We start from the raw sequence: 22855 nt of genomic DNA on the forward strand, positions 1-22855 counted from the left end.
AGTTTTCAGGCTGAGAACGAGATCCCTTTTTAAATAACGGCACCACATTAGCAATCCGCCAGTCTCTCGGCACCATGCCAAACCTCAACGAATCCTGAAAAATTAAGTGAAGAGGTTTGGCAATCACAGCGCTCAGCTCATTTAATACCCTGGGATGAATCCCATCCGGTCCTGGACCTTTGTTTACCTTTACATGTTCAAGTCTCTTTTGAATTTCCTCCTGAGTGACCCATGCGCCAGTAGCTAAATTACTAGCACTGGGTATATTAAAAGGGAAGCCTTCATTATCTGGCTCCTCAGATGTATAGACAGATGAAAAATAAGAGTTCAAAATTTCAGCTTTTTCCCCGTTCTCATCAACCAACGTACCCCCCCGTGATAATAAAGTTCCCACCCCTTCTTGCTTCATTTTTTTACTATTCACATAATTAAAAAATAATTTTGGATTCTTTTTACTCCTAGCTGCAATATCCCTTTCCATCTCTATTTTAGCTTGCCTGATAGCTTTTTTGCATGCTTTATTTGCTTCCTTGTACCTGATGAAAGTTTCCGCTGTCCCAGCTAACTTGAATGCTTTAAAAGCACGTTTTTTATTACCAACCTCGACCTTAACTCTTTTATTCAGCCATAAGGGTTTTGCTTTGCGATGCCTCTCCTTGCTTACAAGGGGAATATACTGTTGTGTATACCTGCAAAGCAATGTTTTAAAGATGTTCCATTTTCCTTCTGTGTCTAACCCCATGAAAAGCCTTTCCCAGTTGACACATTGCAGAGATGCCCTTAAACTGGCAAAGTCTGCACGTCTAAAATTGAGCGTTTTAGTTACTCCCTTATAGAGCTGTCTCTGTAGCATTATCTCAAAGGAGACCATGTTGTGATCACTGTTCCCCAAATGCTCACCCACACAAATGTTAGAGATAAGTTCAGTATTATTAGATATTACCAGGTCCAAAATAGACTCATTCCGAGTAGGTTCTTGAACCACCTGAAATAAAAAGTTGTCATTTAGCATATTTACAAACCTACTAGCTTTTTCTGACTTAGCCACCCCATTACTCCAGTCAATGTCCGGATAATTAAAGTCCCCCATAATAACAACTTGACCCAATTTTGAAGCCTCCTCCATTTGCAAAAGTAGCTGGGCCTCATCCCCCTCATCTATACGGGGTGGTTTATAGCATACACCAATGATCATTTTCTTTGTGACCTTCAGCCCTACTGAAATTTCTACCCAAAGAGATTCAACGTTTTCATTGGTAATGTCTTTATTACATGGCTTTAAATCTGACTTTACATAAAGACAAACCCCTCCACCCTTTTTAATCCCTCTGTCCCTCCTAAAAAGCGTATACCCATTTAAATTCACTGCCCAGTTGCATTTTTCATCCCACCAGGTCTCAGTGATACCAATTAAGTCATAATTTTCAATACATGCAATAGCCTGCAGCTCCCCTATTTTTCCCGACAAGCTACGCGCATTAGCCAGCATGCAGCGGAGATTACTACTTCTTCCTCTACAGCTTACATTAGCTAAAGGACAGTTAGAGCTAAGGTGAAAATTAGTCTGTTTCCCTTGTAACAATGGAAGCTCCTTATCTGATAAACTATATGCCCCCCTCACTCCTCCCCCACAACCCTTTACTGGTCCCACTGCCCCATCTACACTAGCTCTTCCATAAGAATCTAGCTTACCAACCCCCCCCTTGTCTAGTTTAAACACTCCTCCAGCCTCTTAACCATTCTCTCCCCTAGCACAGTAGACCCCCTTCCATTGAGGTGCAATCCGTCAGGGCTGTATAGATTGTACCCCAAAGAAAAGTCAGCCCAGTGCTCTAGGAACCCAAACCCTTCCTTCCTACACCAAGACTTTAGCCACGCATTTAGCTCCCTAAGCTCCCGCTGTCTCCCTAAACTAGCACGCATGAAAAAATAAATGTACCATAATATGCAGCCCAACCCCCAGACGCTCATTCAAACTACTGCCTGGTAGCTAGGGTAAATAAGACCCTAGCAACTGGATTGCTGTAAAAAAACAAACTGTAGGAATGCAAAGCAGAAACCAAAATATTTGAAAAAATAAATGTACCATAATATGCAGCCCAACCCCCAGACTCTCATTCAAACTACTGCCTGGTTGCTAGGATAAATAAGACCCTAGCAACTGGATTGCTGTAAAAAAACAAACTGTAGGAATGCAAAGCAGAAACCTAAATAAATGAAAAAATAAATGAAGACCAACTGCAGGTTGTCTCAGCTGAAGACCAATTGCAAGTATAGCCTGTACGACCTGCCAAACAGCTAAAGACAGTCTGTGCCAACAAAGCAATAAATGGAATAAAACCCCTGGTATTTAACACAAAGCAATAAATAAGATGACAATTGGTTAAATGACAGGGACACTCAGTGGTGTGTAGCAAATGTTGCCTCTGCAGTTGTGTAAGGTGTATTCAGGTTGTGTCATTAGGAGTCCCTGATGGTCAAAGATAGAGCAATGCACCTAAACTAGGCCTCATCAGCTGAATAGAATCTAAATCCTATGTAAAAATATCAATATAGTTAAACCTGCAGCAATTAGTGATGCTGCCCCCCCCCACCCCCGCCCCCCCCATTAGATAACAGTTCCCTCTCCCACAGCAGCAGTAGAGCTGTGTGCCCTACTGGCCAAGGATATACTGGCAGCTCATTTGCATACCAGTTATGGTGGAAGAGTCCATTACGAAGGGAAAAATATGTTTGTTTCTGCTTTGATTAAGGAACCAGAGGAAGAGGCAGGGATAATATTGATGACACGCACTGTGCAGTGAAAATGGCAATGTTTTGTTGATTCTCCCCAAGGCGTAAAGGGTGGGCAATTGAAGGTGTCTACATTCAGACATGCTAGAGCATGGCTGCCTTCGGGCAGCCGACATGGTAGGGCCCCCCTGCCCCCCTGCCCCCCTGCCCCCCTGCCCCCCTGCCCCCCTGCCCCCCTGCCCCCCTGCCCCCCTGCCCCCCTGCCCCCCTGCCCCCTTCAGATGAAGACCATCTGCAGATTGTCCCATTGGCCATTTCCACACTCGTTGCAATGGCACAGTATTGATTATACTGGCATGTCTAAGTAAATTTCATGAGTATCCATCTTCTGTAGTAATTATTCTGGCACGTCTGGGTTTATGTTTTGGTGAAACGGGTGTGGGCAAAGAGTTGGTGTCATTAAAAATAAAAATATTCCCATGCTGCATGCAGCAGGATAATAGGGCCCCATTCTTTGGATTTTGGCCCAGGGCCCACCAAGGCCTTCAAAAAGGCCCTGCAGCTTGCTTTTATTGTGGGACTTGTTGCCCCTTAACCTGCCCAGGAGCCTTTGTACCATAATATGCAGCCCAACTCCCAGATTCTCATTCAAACTACTGCCTGGTTGCTAGGGTAAATAAGACCCTAGCAACTGGATTGATGTAAAATACCAAACTGTAGGAATGCAAAGCAGAAATCTAAACAAATGAAAAAATAAATGAAGACCAACTGCAGGTTGTCTCAGCTGAAGACCAATTGCAAGTATAGCCTGTACGACCTGCCAAACAGCTAAAGACAGTCTGTGCCAACAAAGCAATAAATGGAATAAAACCCCTGGTATCTAACACAAAGCTATAAATAGGATGACAATTGGTTAAATGACAGGGACACTCAGTGTACCATCAGGAGCCTGTGTACCATAATATGCAGCCCAACCCCCAGACTCTCATTCAAACTACTGCCTGGTTGCTAGGGTAAATAAGACCCTAGCAACTGGATTGCTGTAAAAAAAACTGTAGGAATGCAAAGCAGAAACCTAAATAAATGAAAAAATAAATGTACCATAATATGCAGCCCAACCCCCAGACTCTCATTCAACCTACTGCCTGGTTGCTAGGATAAATAAGACCCTAGCAACTGGATTGCTGTAAAAAGAAAACTGTAGGAATGCAAAGCAGAAACCTAAATAAATGAAAAAATAAATGTACCATAATATGCAGCCCAACCCCCAGACTCTCAAACAAACTACTGCCTGGTTGCTAGGGTAAATAAGACCCTAGCAACTGGATTGCTGTAAAAAAACAAACTGTAGGAATGGAAAGCAGAAACCAAAATATTTGAAAAAATAAATGTACCATAATATGCAGCCCAACTCCCAGATTCTCATTCAAACTACTGCCTGGTTGCTAGGGTAAATAAGACCCTAGCAACTGGATTGATGTAAAATACCAAACTGTAGGAATGCAAAGCAGAAATCTAAATAAATGAAAAAATAAATGAAGACCAACTGCAGGTTGTCTCAGCTGAAGACCAATTGCAAGTATAGCCTGTACGACCTGCCAAACAGCTAAAGACAGTCTGTGCCAACAAAGCAATAAATGGAATAAAACCCCTGGTATCTAACACAAAGCTATAAATAGGATGACAATTGGTTAAATGACAGGGACACTCAGTGTACCATCAGGAGCCTGTGTACCATAATATGCAGCCCAACCCCCAGACTCTCATTAAAACTACTGCCTGGTTGCTAGGGTAAATAAGACCCTAGCAACTGGATTGCTGTAAAAAAAAACTGTAGGAATGCAAAGCAGAAACCTAAATAAATGAAAAAATAAATGTACCATAATATGCAGCCCAACCCCCAGACTCTCATTCAACCTACTGCCTGGTTGCTAGGATAAATAAGACCCTAGCAACTGGATTGCTGTAAAAAGAAAACTGTAGGAATGCAAAGCAGAAACCTAAATAAATGAAAAAATAAATGTACCATAATATGCAGCCCAACCCCCAGACTCTCATTCAAACTACTGCCTGGTTGCTAGGGTAAATAAGACCCTAGCAACTGGATTGCTGTAAAAACAAACTGTAGGAATGCAAAGCAGAAACCTAAATAAATGAAAAAATAAATGTACCATAATATGCAGCCCAACCCCCAGACTCTCATTCAAACTACTGCCTGGTTGCTAGGATAAATAAGACCCTAGCAACTGGATTGCTGTAAAAAGAAAACTGTAGGAATGCAAAGCAGAAACCTAAATAAATGAAAAAATAAATGTACCATAATATGCAGCCCAACCCCCAGACGCTCATTCAAACTACTGCCTGGTAGCTAGGGTAAATAAGACCCTAGCAACTGGATTGCTGTAAAAAAACAAACTGTAGGAATGCAAAGCAGAAACCAAAATATTTGAAAAAATAAATGTACCATAATATGCAGCCCAACCCCCAGACTCTCATTCAAACTACTGCCTGGTTGCTAGGATAAATAAGACCCTAGCAACTGGATTGCTGTAAAAAAACAAACTGTAGGAATGCAAAGCAGAAACCTAAATAAATGAAAAAATAAATGAAGACCAACTGCAGGTTGTCTCAGCTGAAGACCAATTGCAAGTATAGCCTGTACGACCTGCCAAACAGCTAAAGACAGTCTGTGCCAACAAAGCAATAAATGGAATAAAACCCCTGGTATTTAACACAAAGCAATAAATAAGATGACAATTGGTTAAATGACAGGGACACTCAGTGGTGTGTAGCAAATGTTGCCTCTGCAGTTGTGTAAGGTGTATTCAGGTTGTGTCATTAGGAGTCCCTGATGGTCAAAGATAGAGCAATGCACCTAAACTAGGCCTCATCAGCTGAATAGAATCTAAATCCTATGTAAAAATATCAATATAGTTAAACCTGCAGCAATTAGTGATGCTGCCCCCCCCGCCCCCCATTAGATAACAGTTCCCTCTCCCACAGCAGCAGTAGAGCTGTGTGCCCTACTGGCCAAGGATATACTGGCAGCTCATTTGCATACCAGTTATGGTGGAAGAGTCCATTACGAAGGGAAAAATATGTTTGTTTCTGCTTTGATTAAGGAACCAGAGGAAGAGGCAGGGATAATATTGATGACACGCACTGTGCAGTGAAAATGGCAATGTTTTGTTGATTCTCCCCAAGGTGTAAAGGGTGGGCAATTGAAGGTGTCTACATTCAGACATGCTAGAGCATGGCTGCCTTCGGGCAGCCGACATGGTAGCCCCCCCTGGCCCCCTGGCCCCCTGCCCGTTTCAGATGAAGACCATCTGCAGATTGTCCCATTGGCCATTTCCACACTCGTTGCAATGGCACAGTATTGATTATACTGGCATGTCTAAGTAAATTTCATGAGTATCCATCTTCTGTAGTAATTATTCTGGCACGTCTGGGTTTATGTTTTGGTGAAACGGGTGTGGGCAAAGAGTTGGTGTCATTAAAAATAAAAATATTCCCATGCTGCATGCAGCAGGATAATAGGGCCCCATTCTTTGGATATTGGCCCAGGGCCCACCAAGGCCTTCAAAAAGGCCCTGCAGCTTGCTTTTATTGTGGGACTTGTTGCCCCTTAACCTGCCCAGGAGCCTTTGTACCATAATATGCAGCCCAACTCCCAGATTCTCATTCAAACTACTGCCTGGTTGCTAGGGTAAATAAGACCCTAGCAACGGGATTGATGTAAAATACCAAACTGTAGGAATGCAAAGCAGAAATCTAAATAAATGAAAAAATAAATGAAGACCAACTGCAGGTTGTCTCAGCTGAAGACCAATTGCAAGTATAGCCTGTACGACCTGCCAAACAGCTAAAGACAGTCTGTGCCAACAAAGCAATAAATGGAATAAAACCCCTGGTATCTAACACAAAGCTATAAATAGGATGACAATTGGTTAAATGACAGGGACACTCAGTGTACCATCAGGAGCCTGTGTACCATAATATGCAGCCCAACCCCCAGACTCTCATTCAAACTACTGCCTGGTTGCTAGGGTAAATAAGACCCTAGCAACTGGATTGCTGTAAAAAGAAAACTGTAGGAATGCAAAGCAGAAACCTAAATAAATGAAAAAATAAATGTACCATAATATGCAGCCCAACCCCCAGACGCTCATTCAAACTACTGCCTGGTAGCTAGGGTAAATAAGACCCTAGCAACTGGATTGCTGTAAAAAAACAAACTGTAGGAATGCAAAGCAGAAACCAAAATATTTGAAAAAATAAATGTACCATAATATGCAGCCCAACTCCCAGATTCTCATTCAAACTACTGCCTGGTTGCTAGGGTAAATAAGACCCTAGCAACTGGATTGATGTAAAATACCAAACTGTAGGAATGCAAAGCAGAAATCTAAATAAATGAAAAAATAAATGAAGACCAACTGCAGGTTGTCTCAGCTGAAGACCAATTGCAAGTATAGCCTGTACGACCTGCCAAACAGCTAAAGACAGTCTGTGCCAACAAAGCAATAAATGGAATAAAACCCCTGGTATCTAAAACAAAGCTATAAATAGGATGACAATTGGTTAAATGACAGGGAAACTCAGTGTACCATCAGGAGCCTGTGTACCATAATATGCAGCCCAACCCCCAGACTCTCATTAAAACTACTGCCTGGTTGCTAGGGTAAATAAGACCCTAGCAACTGGATTGCTGTAAAAAAAAACTGTAGGAATGCAAAGCAGAAACCTAAATAAATGAAAAAATAAATGTACCATAATATGCAGCCCAACCCCCAGACTCTCATTCAACCTACTGCCTGGTTGCTAGGATAAATAAGACCCTAGCAACTGGATTGCTGTAAAAAGAAAACTGTAGGAATGCAAAGCAGAAACCTAAATAAATGAAAAAATAAATGTACCATAATATGCAGCCCAACCCCCAGACTCTCATTCAAACTACTGCCTGGTTGCTAGGGTAAATAAGACCCTAGCAACTGGATTGCTGTAAAAACAAACTGTAGGAATGCAAAGCAGAAACCTAAATAAATGAAAAAATAAATGTACCATAATATGCAGCCCAACCCCCAGACTCTCATTCAAACTACTGCCTGGTTGCTAGGATAAATAAGACCCTAGCAACTGGATTGCTGTAAAAAGAAAACTGTAGGAATGCAAAGCAGAAACCTAAATAAATGAAAAAATAAATGTACCATAATATGCAGCCCAACCCCCAGACGCTCATTCAAACTACTGCCTGGTAGCTAGGGTAAATAAGACCCTAGCAACTGGATTGCTGTAAAAAAACAAACTGTAGGAATGCAAAGCAGAAACCAAAATATTTGAAAAAATAAATGTACCATAATATGCAGCCCAACCCCCAGACTCTCATTCAAACTACTGCCTGGTTGCTAGGATAAATAAGACCCTAGCAACTGGATTGCTGTAAAAAAACAAACTGTAGGAATGCAAAGCAGAAACCTAAATAAATGAAAAAATAAATGAAGACCAACTGCAGGTTGTCTCAGCTGAAGACCAATTGCAAGTATAGCCTGTACGACCTGCCAAACAGCTAAAGACAGTCTGTGCCAACAAAGCAATAAATGGAATAAAACCCCTGGTATTTAACACAAAGCAATAAATAAGATGACAATTGGTTAAATGACAGGGACACTCAGTGGTGTGTAGCAAATGTTGCCTCTGCAGTTGTGTAAGGTGTATTCAGGTTGTGTCATTAGGAGTCCCTGATGGTCAAAGATAGAGCAATGCACCTAAACTAGGCCTCATCAGCTGAATAGAATCTAAATCCTATGTAAAAATATCAATATAGTTAAACCTGCAGCAATTAGTGATGCTGCCCCCCCCCACCCCCGCCCCCCCCCATTAGATAACAGTTCCCTCTCCCACAGCAGCAGTAGAGCTGTGTGCCCTACTGGCCAAGGATATACTGGCAGCTCATTTGCATACCAGTTATGGTGGAAGAGTCCATTACGAAGGGAAAAATATGTTTGTTTCTGCTTTGATTAAGGAACCAGAGGAAGAGGCAGGGATAATATTGATGACACGCACTGTGCAGTGAAAATGGCAATGTTTTGTTGATTCTCCCCAAGGCGTAAAGGGTGGGCAATTGAAGGTGTCTACATTCAGACATGCTAGAGCATGGCTGCCTTCGGGCAGCCGACATGGTAGGCCCCCCCCCCGGCCCCCCCCCGAGGAAGAGGCAGGGATAATATTGATGACACGCACTGTGCAGTGAAAATGGCAATGTTTTGTTGATTCTCCCCAAGGTGTAAAGGGTGGGCAATTGAAGGTGTCTACATTCAGACATGCTAGAGCATGGCTGCCTTCGGGCAGCCGAAATGGAAGGCCCCCCTGCCCCCCTGCCCCCTGCCCCCCTGCCCCCCTGCCCCCCTGCCCCCCTGCCCCCCTGCCCGTTTCAGATGAAGACCATCTGCAGATTGTCCCATTGGCCATTTCCACACTCGTTGCAATGGCACAGTATTGATTATACTGGCATGTCTAAGTTAATTTCATGAGTATCCATCTTCTGTAGTAATTATTCTGGCACGTCTGGGTTTATGTTTTGGTGAAACGGGTGTGGGCAAAGAGTTGGTGTCATTAAAAATAAAAATATTCCCATGCTGCATGCAGCAGGATAATAGGGCCCCATTCTTTGGATTTTGGCCCAGGGCCCACCAAGGCCTTCAAAAAGGCCCTGCAGCTTGTTTTTATTGTGGGACTTGTTGCCCCTTAACCTGCCCAGGAGCCTTTGTACCATAATATGCAGCCCAACTCCCAGATTCTCATTCAAACTACTGCCTGGTTGCTAGGGTAAATAAGACCCTAGCAACTGGATTGATGTAAAATACCAAACTGTAGGAATGCAAAGCAGAAATCTAAATAAATGAAAAAATAAATGAAGACCAACTGCAGGTTGTCTCAGCTGAAGACCAATTGCAAGTATAGCCTGTACGACCTGCCAAACAGCTAAAGACAGTCTGTGCCAACAAAGCAATAAATGGAATAAAACCCCTGGTATCTAACACAAAGCTATAAATAGGATGACAATTGGTTAAATGACAGGGACACTCAGTGTACCATCAGGAGCCTGTGTACCATAATATGCAGCCCAACCCCCAGACTCTCATTCAAACTACTGCCTGGTTGCTAGGGTAAATAAGACCCTAGCAACTGGATTGCTGTAAAAAAAACTGTAGGAATGCAAAGCAGAAACCTAAATAAATGAAAAAATAAATGTACCATAATATGCAGCCCAACCCCCAGACTCTCATTCAACCTACTGCCTGGTTGCTAGGATAAATAAGACCCTAGCAACTGGATTGCTGTAAAAAGAAAACTGTAGGAATGCAAAGCAGAAACCTAAATAAATGAAAAAATAAATGTACCATAATATGCAGCCCAACCCCCAGACTCTCATTCAAACTACTGCCTGGTTGCTAGGGTAAATAAGACCCTAGCAACTGTATTGCTGTAAAAAAAAACTGTAGGAATGCAAAGCAGAAACCTAAATAAATGAAAAAATAAATGTACCATAATATGCAGCCCAACCCCCAGACTCTCATTCAAACTACTGCCTGGTTGCTAGGATAAATAAGACCCTAGCAACTGGATTGCTGTAAAAAGAAAACTGTAGGAATGCAAAGCAGAAACCTAAATAAATAAAAAAATAAATGTACCATAATATGCAGCCCAACCCCCAGACGCTCATTCAAACTACTGCCTGGTAGCTAGGGTAAATAAGACCCTAGCAACTGGATTGCTGTAAAAAATCAAACTGTAGGAATGCAAAGCAGAAACCAAAATATTTGAAAAAATAAATGTACCATAATATGCAGCCCAACCCCCAGACTCTCATTCAAACTACTGCCTGGTTGCTAGGATAAATAAGACCCTAGCAACTGGATTGCTGTAAAAAAACAAACTGTAGGAATGCAAAGCAGAAACCTAAATAAATGAAAAAATAAATGAAGACCAACTGCAGGTTGTCTCAGCTGAAGACCAATTGCAAGTATAGCCTGTACGACCTGCCAAACAGCTAAAGACAGTCTGTGCCAACAAAGCAATAAATGGAATAAAACCCCTGGTATCTAACACAAAGCTATAAATAGGATGACAATTGGTTAAATGACAGGGACACTCAGTGTACCATCAGGAGCCTGTGTACCATAATATGCAGCCCAACCCCCAGACTCTCATTCAAACTACTGCCTGGTTGCTAGGGTAAATAAGACCCTAGCAACTGGATTGCTGTAAAAAAAACTGTAGGAATGCAAAGCAGAAACCTAAATAAATGAAAAAATAAATGTACCATAATATGCAGCCCAACCCCCAGACTCTCATTCAACCTACTGCCTGGTTGCTAGGATAAATAAGACCCTAGCAACTGGATTGCTGTAAAAAGAAAACTGTAGGAATGCAAAGCAGAAACCTAAATAAATGAAAAAATAAATGTACCATAATATGCAGCCCAACCCCCAGACTCTCATTCAAACTACTGCCTGGTTGCTAGGGTAAATAAGACCCTAGCAACTGGATTGCTGTAAAAAAAACTGTAGGAATGCAAAGCAGAAACCTAAATAAATGAAAAAATAAATGTACCATAATATGCAGCCCAACCCCCAGACGCTCATTCAAACTACTGCCTGGTAGCTAGGGTAAATAAGACCCTAGCAACTGGATTGCTGTAAAAAAACAAACTGTAGGAATGCAAAGCAGAAACCAAAATATTTGAAAAAATAAATGTACCATAATATGCAGCCCAACCCCCAGACTCTCATTCAAACTACTGCCTGGTTGCTAGGATAAATAAGACCCTAGCAACTGGATTGCTGTAAAAAAACAAACTCTAGGAATGCAAAGCAGAAACCTAAATAAATGAAAAAATAAATGAAGACCAACTGCAGGTTGTCTCAGCTGAAGACCAATTGCAAGTATAGCCTGTACGACCTGCCAAACAGCTAAAGACAGTCTGTGCCAACAAAGCAATAAATGGAATAAAACCCCTGGTATTTAACACAAAGCAATAAATAAGATGACAATTGGTTAAATGACAGGGACACTCAGTGGTGTGTAGCAAATGTTGCCTCTGCAGTTGTGTAAGGTGTATTCAGGTTGTGTCATTAGGAGTCCCTGATGGTCAAAGATAGAGCAATGCACCTAAACTAGGCCTCATCAGCTGAATAGAATCTAAATCCTATGTAAAAATATCAATATAGTTAAACCTGCAGCAATTAGTGATGCTGCCCCCCCCCCACCCCCGCCCCCCCATTAGATAACAGTTCCCTCTCCCACAGCAGCAGTAGAGCTGTGTGCCCTACTGGCCAAGGATATACTGGCAGCTCATTTGCATACCAGTTATGGTGGAAGAGTCCATTACGAAGGGAAAAATATGTTTGTTTCTGCTTTGATTAAGGAACCAGAGGAAGAGGCAGGGATAATATTGATGACACGCACTGTGCAGTGAAAATGGCAATGTTTTGTTGATTCTCCCCAAGGCGTAAAGGGTGGGCAATTGAAGGTGTCTACATTCAGACATGCTAGAGCATGGCTGCCTTCGGGCAGCCGACATGGTAGGGCCCCCCTGGCCCCCCTGGCCCCCCTGGCCCCCCTGGCCCCCCTGGCCCCCCTGGCCCCCCTGGCCCCCCTGGCCCCCCTGCCCGTTTCAGATGAAGACCATCTGCAGATTGTCCCATTGGCCATTTCCACACTCGTTGCAATGGCACAGTATTGATTATACTGGCATGTCTAAGTAAATTTCATGAGTATCCATCTTCTGTAGTAATTATTCTGGCACGTCTGGGTTTATGTTTTGGTGAAACGGGTGTGGGCAAAGAGTTGGTGTCATTAAAAATAAAAATATTCCCATGCTGCATGCAGCAGGATAATAGGGCCCCATTCTTTGGATTTTGGCCCAGGGCCCACCAAGGCCTTCAAAAAGGCCCTGCAGCTTGCTTTTATTGTGGGACTTGTTGCCCCTTAACCTGCCCAGGAACCTTTGTACCATAATATGCAGCCCAACTCCCAGATTCTCATTCAAACTACTGCCTGGTTGCTAGGGTAAATAAGACCCTAGCAACGGGATTGATGTAAAATACCAAACTGTAGGAATGCAAAGCAGAAATCTAAATAAATGAAAAAATAAATGAAGACCAACTGCAGGTTTTCTCAGCTGAAGACCAATTGCAAGTATAGCCTGTACGACCTGCCAAACAGCTAAAGACAGTCTGTGCCAACAAAGCAATAAATGGAATAAAACCCCTGGTATCTAACACAAAGCTATAAATAGGATGACAATTGGTTAAATGACAGGGACACTCAGTGTACCATCAGGAGCCTGTGTACCATAATATGCAGCCCAACCCCCAGACTCTCATTCAAACTACTGCCTGGTTGCTAGGGTAAATAAGACCCTAGCAACTGGATTGCTGTAAAAAAAAACTGTAGGAATGCAAAGCAGAAACCTAAATAAATGAAAAAATAAATGTACCATAATATGCAGCCCAACCCCCAGACTCTCATTCAAACTACTGCCTGGTTGCTAGGATAAATAAGACCCTAGCAACTGGATTGCTGTAAAAAGAAAACTGTAGGAATGCAAAGCAGAAACCTAAATAAATGAAAAAATAAATGTACCATAATATGCAGCCCAACCCCCAGACGCTTATTCAAACTACTGCCTGGTAGCTAGGGTAAATAAGACCCTAGCAACTGGATTGCTGTAAAAAAAACAAACTGTAGGAATGCAAAGCAGAAACCAAAATATTTGAAAAAATAAATGTACCATAATATGCAGCCCAACCCCCAGACTTTCATTTAAACTACTGCCTGGTTGCTAGGATAAATAAGACCCTAGCAACTGGATTGCTGTAAAAAAACAAACTGTAGGAATGCAAAGCAGAAACCTAAATAAATGAAAAAATAAATGAAGACCAACTGCAGGTTGTCTCAGCTGAAGACCAATTGCAAGTATAGCCTGTACGACCTGCCAAACAGCTAAAGACAGTCTGTGCCAACAAAGCAATAAATGGAATAAAACCCCTGGTATCTAACACAAAGCTATAAATAAGATGACAATTGGTTAAATGACAGGGACACTCAGTGGTGTGTAGCAAATGTTGCCTCTGCAGTTGTGTAAGGTGTATTCAGGTTGTGTCATTAGGAGTCCCTGATGGTCAAAGATAGAGCAATGCACCTAAACTAGGCCTCATCAGCTGAATAGAATCTAAATCCTATGTAAAAATATCAATATAGTTAAACCTGCAGCAATTAGTGATGCTGCCCCCCCCCCACCCCCGCCCCCCCATTAGATAACAGTTCCCTCTCCCACAGCAGCAGTAGAGCTGTGTGCCCTACTGGCCAAGGATATACTGGCAGCTCATTTGCATACCAGTTATGGTGGAAGAGTCCATTACGAAGGGAAAAATATGTTTGTTTCTGCTTTGATTAAGGAACCAGAGGAAGAGGCAGGGATAATATTGATGACACGCACTGTGCAGTGAAAATGGCAATGTTTTGTTGATTCTCCCCAAGGCGTAAAGGGTGGGCAATTGAAGGTGTCTACATTCAGACATGCTAGAGCATGGCTGCCTTCGGGCAGCCGACATGGTAGGCCCCCCCTGCCCCCCCTGCCCCCCCTGCCCCCCTGCCCGTTTCAGATGAAGACCATCTGCAGATTGTCCCATTGGCCATTTCCACACTCGTTGCAATGGCACAGTATTGATTATACTGGCATGTCTAAGTAAATTTCATGAGTATCCATCTTCTGTAGTAATTATTCTGGCACGTCTGGGTTTATGTTTTGGTGAAACGGGTGTGGGCAAAGAGTTGGTGTCATTAAAAATAAAAATATTCCCATGCTGCATGCAGCAGGATAATAGGGCCCCATTCTTTGGATTTTGGCCCAGGGCCCACCAAGGCCTTCAAAAAGGCCCTGCAGCTTGCTTTTATTGTGGGACTTGTTGCCCCTTAACCTGCCCAGGAGCCTTTGTACCATAATATGCAGCCCAACTCCCAGATTCTCATTCAAACTACTGCCTGGTTGCTAGGGTAAATAAGACCCTAGCAACGGGATTGATGTAAAATACCAAACTGTAGGAATGCAAAGCAGAAATCTAAATAAATGAAAAAATAAATGAAGACCAACTGCAGGTTGTCTCAGCTGAAGACCAATTGCAAGAATAGCCTGTACGACCTGCCAAACAGCTAAAGACAGTCTGTGCCAACAAAGCAATAAATGGAATAAAACCCCTGGTATCTAACACAAAGCTATAAATAGGATGACAATTGGTTAAATGACAGGGACACTCAGTGTACCATCAGGAGCCTGTGTACCATAATATGCAGCCCAACCCCCAGACTCTCATTCAAACTACTGCCTGGTTGCTAGGGTAAATAAGACCCTAGCAACCGGATTGCTGTAAAAAAAACAAACTGTAGGAATGCAAAGCAGAAACCTAAATAAATGAAAAAATAAATGTACCATAATATGTAGCCCAACCCCCAGACTCTCATTCAAACTACTGCCTGGTTGCTAGGGTAAATAAGACCCTAGCAACTGGATTTCTGTAAAAAAACAAACTGTAGGAATGCAAAGCAGAAACCTAAATAAATGAAAAAAAAATGAAGACCAACTGCAGGTTGTCTCAGCTGAAGACCAACTGCAAGTATAGCCTGTACGACCTGCCAAACAGCTAAAGACAGTCTGTGCCAACAAAGCAATAAATGGAATAAAACCCCTGGTATTTAACACAAAGCAATAAATAAGATGACAATTGGTTAAATGACAGGGACACTCAGTGGTGTGTAGCAAATGTTGCCTCTGCAGTTGTGTAAGGTGTATTCAGGTTGTGTCATTAGGAGTCCCTGATGGTCAAAGATAGAGCAATGCACCTAAACTAGGCCTCATCAGCTGAATAGAATCTAAATCCTATGTAAAAATATCAATATAGTTAAACCTGCAGCAATTAGTGATGCAATAAATGGAATAAAACCCTTGGTATTTAACACAAAGCAATAAATAAGATGCAATATCATAGGCAGCCTAAAAGTCAATGTTAATCAAAAACCTTTGAGTTCATTAAGAGTTAAAAATGGAGGATATGTGAGCAGAGTGATTAATATAAAGTTCTTGTTTATATCTAGTTCAGTATAATCCAGATCAAATACTCAAATTCCAGGTGACATAGAAACTTGTAAAGAATATGTGTCACATATGAAAGTGTCTGGGGGCCATAGAATATTAAAAGGACCACAAACCCCAAATACCAGTTTGACAAACTTACTTATATGAAAAAAAAACTTGCTTAATTCGTTTTCTGTTTATAAATGTCCTTTCTGCTATTCATTCATGTGATGCACGCAGTTGTGGGAGTCCTTTGGGCAGCACAGCAATTGCTGATAAAGGCAAGTGAGGGCAAATAGAATTTTTTCTGGCCTTAAAACTCGCATTTCATAAATGTCAGATGAAAATATTGAGTTTATTATTCGAAAATCACAATTTTTTTGAGCAGAAGAATTAGAGAAATTGGTCAAATTTAAATGTTCTTTTCAATGAATCCACTTTATGTTTCCCAAATAGGAATTGCTCCAGTAGCCATTTTAGGGGCATTGGCGCTAATAATTGGAAAACAATAATGTGTTTAAACTTCACTTGAAAGCAATGATGGGATTAACTTAACCTTAAAAATGTGTATAAAATAAAACAATGATGGGGTTAACTTCCCCTTGAAACTGGGTGATCTAGAAAACAATGCCGAGATTATCCTACCCTTGAAATGTATAAAATAGAAAACAAAGATGGGATTAATTTCCCCTTAAAACTGGGCGAAATTGAAAACAATGAAAGGATTACCTTCCCCTTGAAATAGAAAACAGTGTCAGCATGCCACAGAAGTCACATGTAACTTCAGCAACCTGGAACAGATACCATAGTGTAGTGATCTAACAGGTCCAACTAATTTGGTCTAAAGCAGTAAAGATTTTTTAATTCACTGGCTTCTATCATAAGCCGAGGTGGGAAACAAGTGGAATTGGTAACATTGGAGATGTGTGGCATGGAGGGACTATGGTGACATTTAAAAACCTCAAACAATCTTATCACCTCCCAGCCAATCAATGGCTGCAATACCTACAAGTTAAGGTTAGTTAAGTTTTAAATGTTTATGTGCAAGATTTATTTATTTAAGTCACCTTTCTGTGATTTGAATGGAATTCATCTTGTTTTTAAAGAATCACTGTAAATTCTTTGAAAAAATGGTGCAGAACGCCATATTGCATATCTGCTTTAAAATATAAATAAGCCCCACTCGCATTCTGGATGGAAGCTTCTTTGATGGTAAGTAACTTATCTGTGTGGACTATTACTTAAAGAGACATCTTCTTTTTGGTGTGCATAACAACAAATATATAGAGCATTATAATCCATATTGGTAGCTAAAGCTAGCTGTTGTGTCATCATACCCAAAAGACAAATGAAAGTTCAAAGGGTTCCTGTAGTTCACTCCATTAACCAGTGTAGGGACCCATAGGGTTAAGCTCCCTATGGCTTTACACCCTACCTCTTCACACCTTTACTGTTATTGGGCAGAGCCTCTGTACTCAGGTTACAGTTTATAACCACTATCCCTATTGGTCTAGTTAAGTTGTACATGCCCCCTGCAGACTGATATAGCGTCTAGCAGGAGGGTGTGGCTTGCTTTTTGGCTGCCTGTCTACTACCTAAGCATACCTCCCAACATTTGAAAAATAAAGAGGGACAAAAAGATTTGGTGCGCGCAGCAAAAAAACAAAAAAAAAACAAAGCCTAAACGACAGTACCACCCAAACACAGTGCCCCCAATTGCCCCCATACACAGTGCCCCAATTGCCCCCATAGAAAGTGCCCCATAGACATTAACCCCCATAGACAGTAACCCTCCATAGAAAGTGCCCCCATAGACAGTACCCCCCATACACAGTGCCCCCGATTGAGACAGTACCCCCCATACACAGTGCCCCCAATTGAGATAGTGCCCCCCATACACAGTGACCCCAATTGAGACAGTCCCCCCATACACAGTGCCCCCAATTGAGACAGTACCCCCCATTCACAGTGCCCCCAATTGAGACAGTGCCCCCATACACAGTGCCCCCAATTGAGACAGCCCCCCCATACACAGTGCCCCCAATTGAGACAGTCACCCCAAACACAGTGCCCCCAATTGAGACAGTCCCCCCATACACAGTGCCCCCAATTGAGACACTCCCCCCCCATACACAGTGCCCCCAATTGAGACAGTCCCCCCATACAGAGTGCCCCCAATAGAGACAGTCCCCCCCATACACAGTGCCCCCAACTCAGACAGTCTCCCCATACGCAGTGCCCCCAATTAAGACAGTCCCCCCCATACACAGTGCCCCCAATAGAGACAGTCCCCCCCATACACAGTGCCCCCAATAGAGACAGTCCCCCCCATACACAGTGCCCCCAATAGAGACAGTCCCCCCCATTCACAGCGCTCCCTTCTTCTTAGTCAGCGGCTCCTCTGTGTATGCGGCTCCTTGTGCGGCGGTGACAGGCCCTTTTATAAGGTTGCGCCCCTGGGTACGTGTGATGTCATTACGCACGGGTGCAACCTTATAAAAGGGCCTGTCACTGCCGCACAAGGAGCTGCATACACAGAGGAGCCGCTGGGGAAGAAGGAGCACCAGCGCATCATGCTGTCCCGGATACGTCAATGAATGTTCCGCATTCCGTAATTTATTTATTATTATAAAAACGATTAAGATTTCCTATAGTCAATCTCTTTATGGTGTCCTGCCCCAGGTAACGCTGTCTTAGGTTTATCTCAAATGACAGCGTACTATACTGGGGATACACAAATTATATCAGAACCTCTTACCTGCCTGACACTTTTTGTTTAAATGACTACCTCAAAGGCCTCACAAAACTTATATTTTTAGGTTATAAATATACTACACCATAATTTATGCTTAGTACAGGGGAATACCTACGTGCCATAGCTTATGGGTATCACTCTGTACAGGCTATGAGCAAACTTATGGGGCTGTTCCTGCTGAATTGTGCTTAGTACAGGGCAATACCTATGCTGCTATATCTTATGGGTATCTCTCTGTACAGGCTATAAGCAAACTTAGGGGGCTGTTCCTGCTGAATTGTGCTTAGTACAGGAGAATACCTATGCTGCCATAGCTTATGGGCATCTCTCTGTACAGGCTATGAGCAAACTTAGGGGGCTGTTCCTGCTGTATTGTGCTTAGTACAGGGGAATACCTATGCTGCCATAGTTTCATGGTATCTCAATGTACAGGCTATGAGCAAACTTAGGGGGCTGTTCCTGCTGAATTGTGCTTAGTACAGGGGAATACCTATGCTGCCATAGTTTCATGGTATCTCAATGTACAGGCTATGAGCAAACTTAGGGGTCTGTTTCTGCTGAATTGTGCTTAGTACAGGGCAATACTTATGCTGCCATAGTTCATGGTATCTCAATGTACAGGCTATGGTAGTTTTCTTTAAACTGTAATACAACAGATGTTGGTTTGTGAATAATATTTAACAATGTTGTAGTGTACAAGTTAAAGGGCTCAGCTAACATGGTGTAGGGGCCCGTAGGGTTATCAATTCCTATAGTTTTAAACCTTAAACTTCCTTATTTCACTGTTACTGGGCAGATGTCCATGAATCTATTTTCCTATTTACACAGGAGACCAAGTTAATGCCGTCCCCCTTGCTAGTGCAAAGACCATGATAGTGGAATTTTGGCTCTTTAGGTTACCCGGAGTGACTATTTGCCGCCCCTGGTGACTTGCAAGGTGCTGCGCCTGAGGTGGGTCTCTCAATTAGCCTCATGGCGGCAGCACCCCTGTATTTACATATTGTTCATTATTGGCCATATGCCTGATGACCACTTCCTGCCACACTGTAATAGTGTTTAGTAAGGGGTGGATCTTCCTTTTTGAGCTGCATCTGTTGAACCAGGTGGATGCTCCACTGAGTCTGGTATCAAAAAGGTCCGAGGAGTGTTCTGCCCTAGAGGAACCAGTACCTCTAGTGAAGTTGGGGAACAGGTCACATTAAATAAGTTGCAGTTGCATGAAATAAGTCGCAGACACAAAAAAATCAACACCATTAAAAATGTCTTTCTGTAAATCTGATGGAAGAAAGGGGGTGGGGGGCCTGGCCTTAACTGGTACTTTACCATCAAATACCGCCCAGGTGGCAACCCTACCTGTACTACCTTTTAGTATTCATCATATCCCTTAAAGATGTTCTGGGATAGACAGGCCACAGGCTATTTCTTTGGTTATACTGACAATAACATTTGTTTACACAGAACATAGAATGTTGCACAAACTATGCAGTCTAGCAACCACAAATCCCTGAAATGATGCTAAGCCAATAAAATCCCAGCCCCCATATTTATACTTGGAGTTCTCTCCCAGTTCATGCAGCATCATCCCCCATGTGTTGTAAACATCAGCACCATCGTGCCTATTCTCAGAATTTCTGGTATTCATATTTATAGGAGTGGTCAGTCCTAGCTAATCAAATAATAAACATAATGTTTCAATTAATATCTTGGACAGTCTTTCTTGGAAAATAAAATTCATTTAAGAAGCTATTTTTACATGGGGTCAAATATAAAATTGTCACAGTAATGAAACCTCTCTGTGCCTGCGGCCACAAATAATGATGGTGTTGTTGGAAATCAAGGTGAAGCTTGTTGCTTTCTGTGCAAGTTTTATCATTGATCATTTTGACAATCAGTGACAACGTCCCTTACTAAACGGGCAACAAAAGTAGAATAATAATAATAATGGCTCAGCAGGACAGTATTAAGACAAGTTTTTTTTTATTTACCAGTTTGTAACAGAAAAAAAAGAAAACATTGCAGCACCTCTGTAACTCACTCTCCTTAGTTCCACCTCTGTTTGCTTGACCCTATGCACCCATTTCTGGCTTGGTGGCACTCCAACAGCAATTTGATTACCTAGTATGCCCATGGTTAAGGGGGCATGCACCCACAACATGTCAGGTATTGCGATGCCTTTCACATTTATAACTAATAAAAATGCAACTTTAAAGAAGACTCTGGTGATGTGACTTTTTTCTTAATTCATTATCCAGATTTTGTACTTGTTACCTGGTAAAGCAGGTCTGGACCGGGATTCAAAAGAGACCCCGGCATTTGAAGTACGCAGAGGCCGAAACAGCCCCCCACTAGTACAATAAACAGTGACTATCAATGGCATCTAACACCAGCCCCTCTGGCATTTGCCAGAATCCACCCATTGCTAACCTCTTTCACACTGAGCATGTTCAGAGGGCCACAATAGCACTCTTTGAACTAAAAGTCAAATGTCTAGTTAAAACCACCATTGTTTTAAAACAGTCCCGCCTTCAATATGTCCCACACTCCAAAAAAAATCTTCCATGTTTTTTCTGTTGCTAACTACTGCATTGGTTAAAAAGCCAGCTACACATCTGCAATAAATTGGCAGCCTCCATAGCTTACAGTATTTGCTTGCAATACTTCAATTGTTCTGTTATTTTCTAGTACACAAAAACCACACAATAGCTCCCCACTTGCACAACCACTTCAACGCCCTCTTCTGGCAACAGGGAAGAAATTGCTCACACAATTTCAACATTTAGCAATTGCACTACTTCTATAGAGACACTAGATGGAGTGCAGTTCCAATGTCAATTCAAGTTTCACCCAAGCAGCTGTTATCAGTAGTGAGACATAAAGGATTTAGCTACCACATACATTTTATCATTACAATGTATTGCCAATAACATAAGGCATTTAAGAAAACTGACATAGCCATTATAACATAGTACAGATATTGGACCCATTATCCAGAATCCAGTGGGTTTTTTTTTTAAATAATTAGTCTTTCTGCAATTGGGACCTCCATACTTTAAGTCTACTAAAAACTTAATTGTTTTGCCTCTAATAAGGATTAATTATATCTTAGCTGGGCTATAAGCCACTGTTTAATTATTTCAGAGAAAAGGGAAATTAATTAAAAAAATTTGAATTATTTGATTAAAATGTATTGTCTGGGAGATGGCTTTCCCCAAATACATAACTTTCTGGTTAATGGGTTTCTGGAAAACAAATCCCATACCTATATAAAAATGTAACTGTGTAAAACTAGCCGTAATTCAGAATGGTACACATTGCATTGCCTTGTATCTGATGGTGTTTTGTAACTATTCATTGCTTAAATTAGTATTAGTAAAATATTATACTGTACTTATTTGGGTGCTTTAAATTGTTTGTCTCATTTTCACATTTAATATTATTACATTTAATATTATTTAATAATAATTTAATTCAGGGATGGCATTCCAAATGTAAGGAGCAGCAAGGCAGAAAGGTTTAAGGCGGGAAACAGTAGTAGTAGTGGAATGTGCAACCAATCGGTTGTTCTGAGAGGAGTGGAGGAGTCAGCCAGAAACGTATAGAGACACAATAAAGAAAAACAGTGAGGCACAGAGGAATGAACTGAAGGGCTTTGAAGGCTATGAAAAAGAGATTTTAAGTTATTCCTTGTAATGGGAAGCCATGATAAGGACTTCAGCAGTGAAGGGTCCTGTACCCTCTTGGATGAGAGGAACTCTGGCAGCAGTATTTAATACAGATGTAGTGGGGAGAGATGGGAGTTTAGGAGGCCAGTAAGTAGCAGGTTACAGTAGTATAGCTGGGACAGGATGAGAGCATGCATGAGTGTGTTAGCTGTTGCAGGTGAAAGAAAGAAAGAAAGAAAGGACACACCCAGATAAGAAATGAGTGAGGTGCTTTTCCCAGGGAGGCTGCCCAAATGTAGTAAGCTGAAGACTAAAAATCAAACAGAAGGAAAGCTCTTAAAATGTAAAAAAAAAATACTGTACATTCAATACCTTTAGTGTGTAAGTGACTCATGTAAGATGCCCATACAGGGTGGGGTGTGGCGTCACAACCACTTCTTATTGCATGCCCAGGACAAAATGATACCAGTACGCATGCGTGCACCTGTAATGGAACAAAACTGTGTTTGAGTTCTCCTATAAATAACACATTTAGTTGAATAAAGTATAGTACAAGTATATTCCACA

The sequence above is a fragment of the Xenopus tropicalis genome, chromosome 5 (genome assembly GCF_000004195.4).
Source record: "Xenopus tropicalis strain Nigerian chromosome 5, UCB_Xtro_10.0, whole genome shotgun sequence".
Lineage (NCBI taxonomy): Eukaryota > Metazoa > Chordata > Amphibia > Anura > Pipidae > Xenopus > Xenopus tropicalis.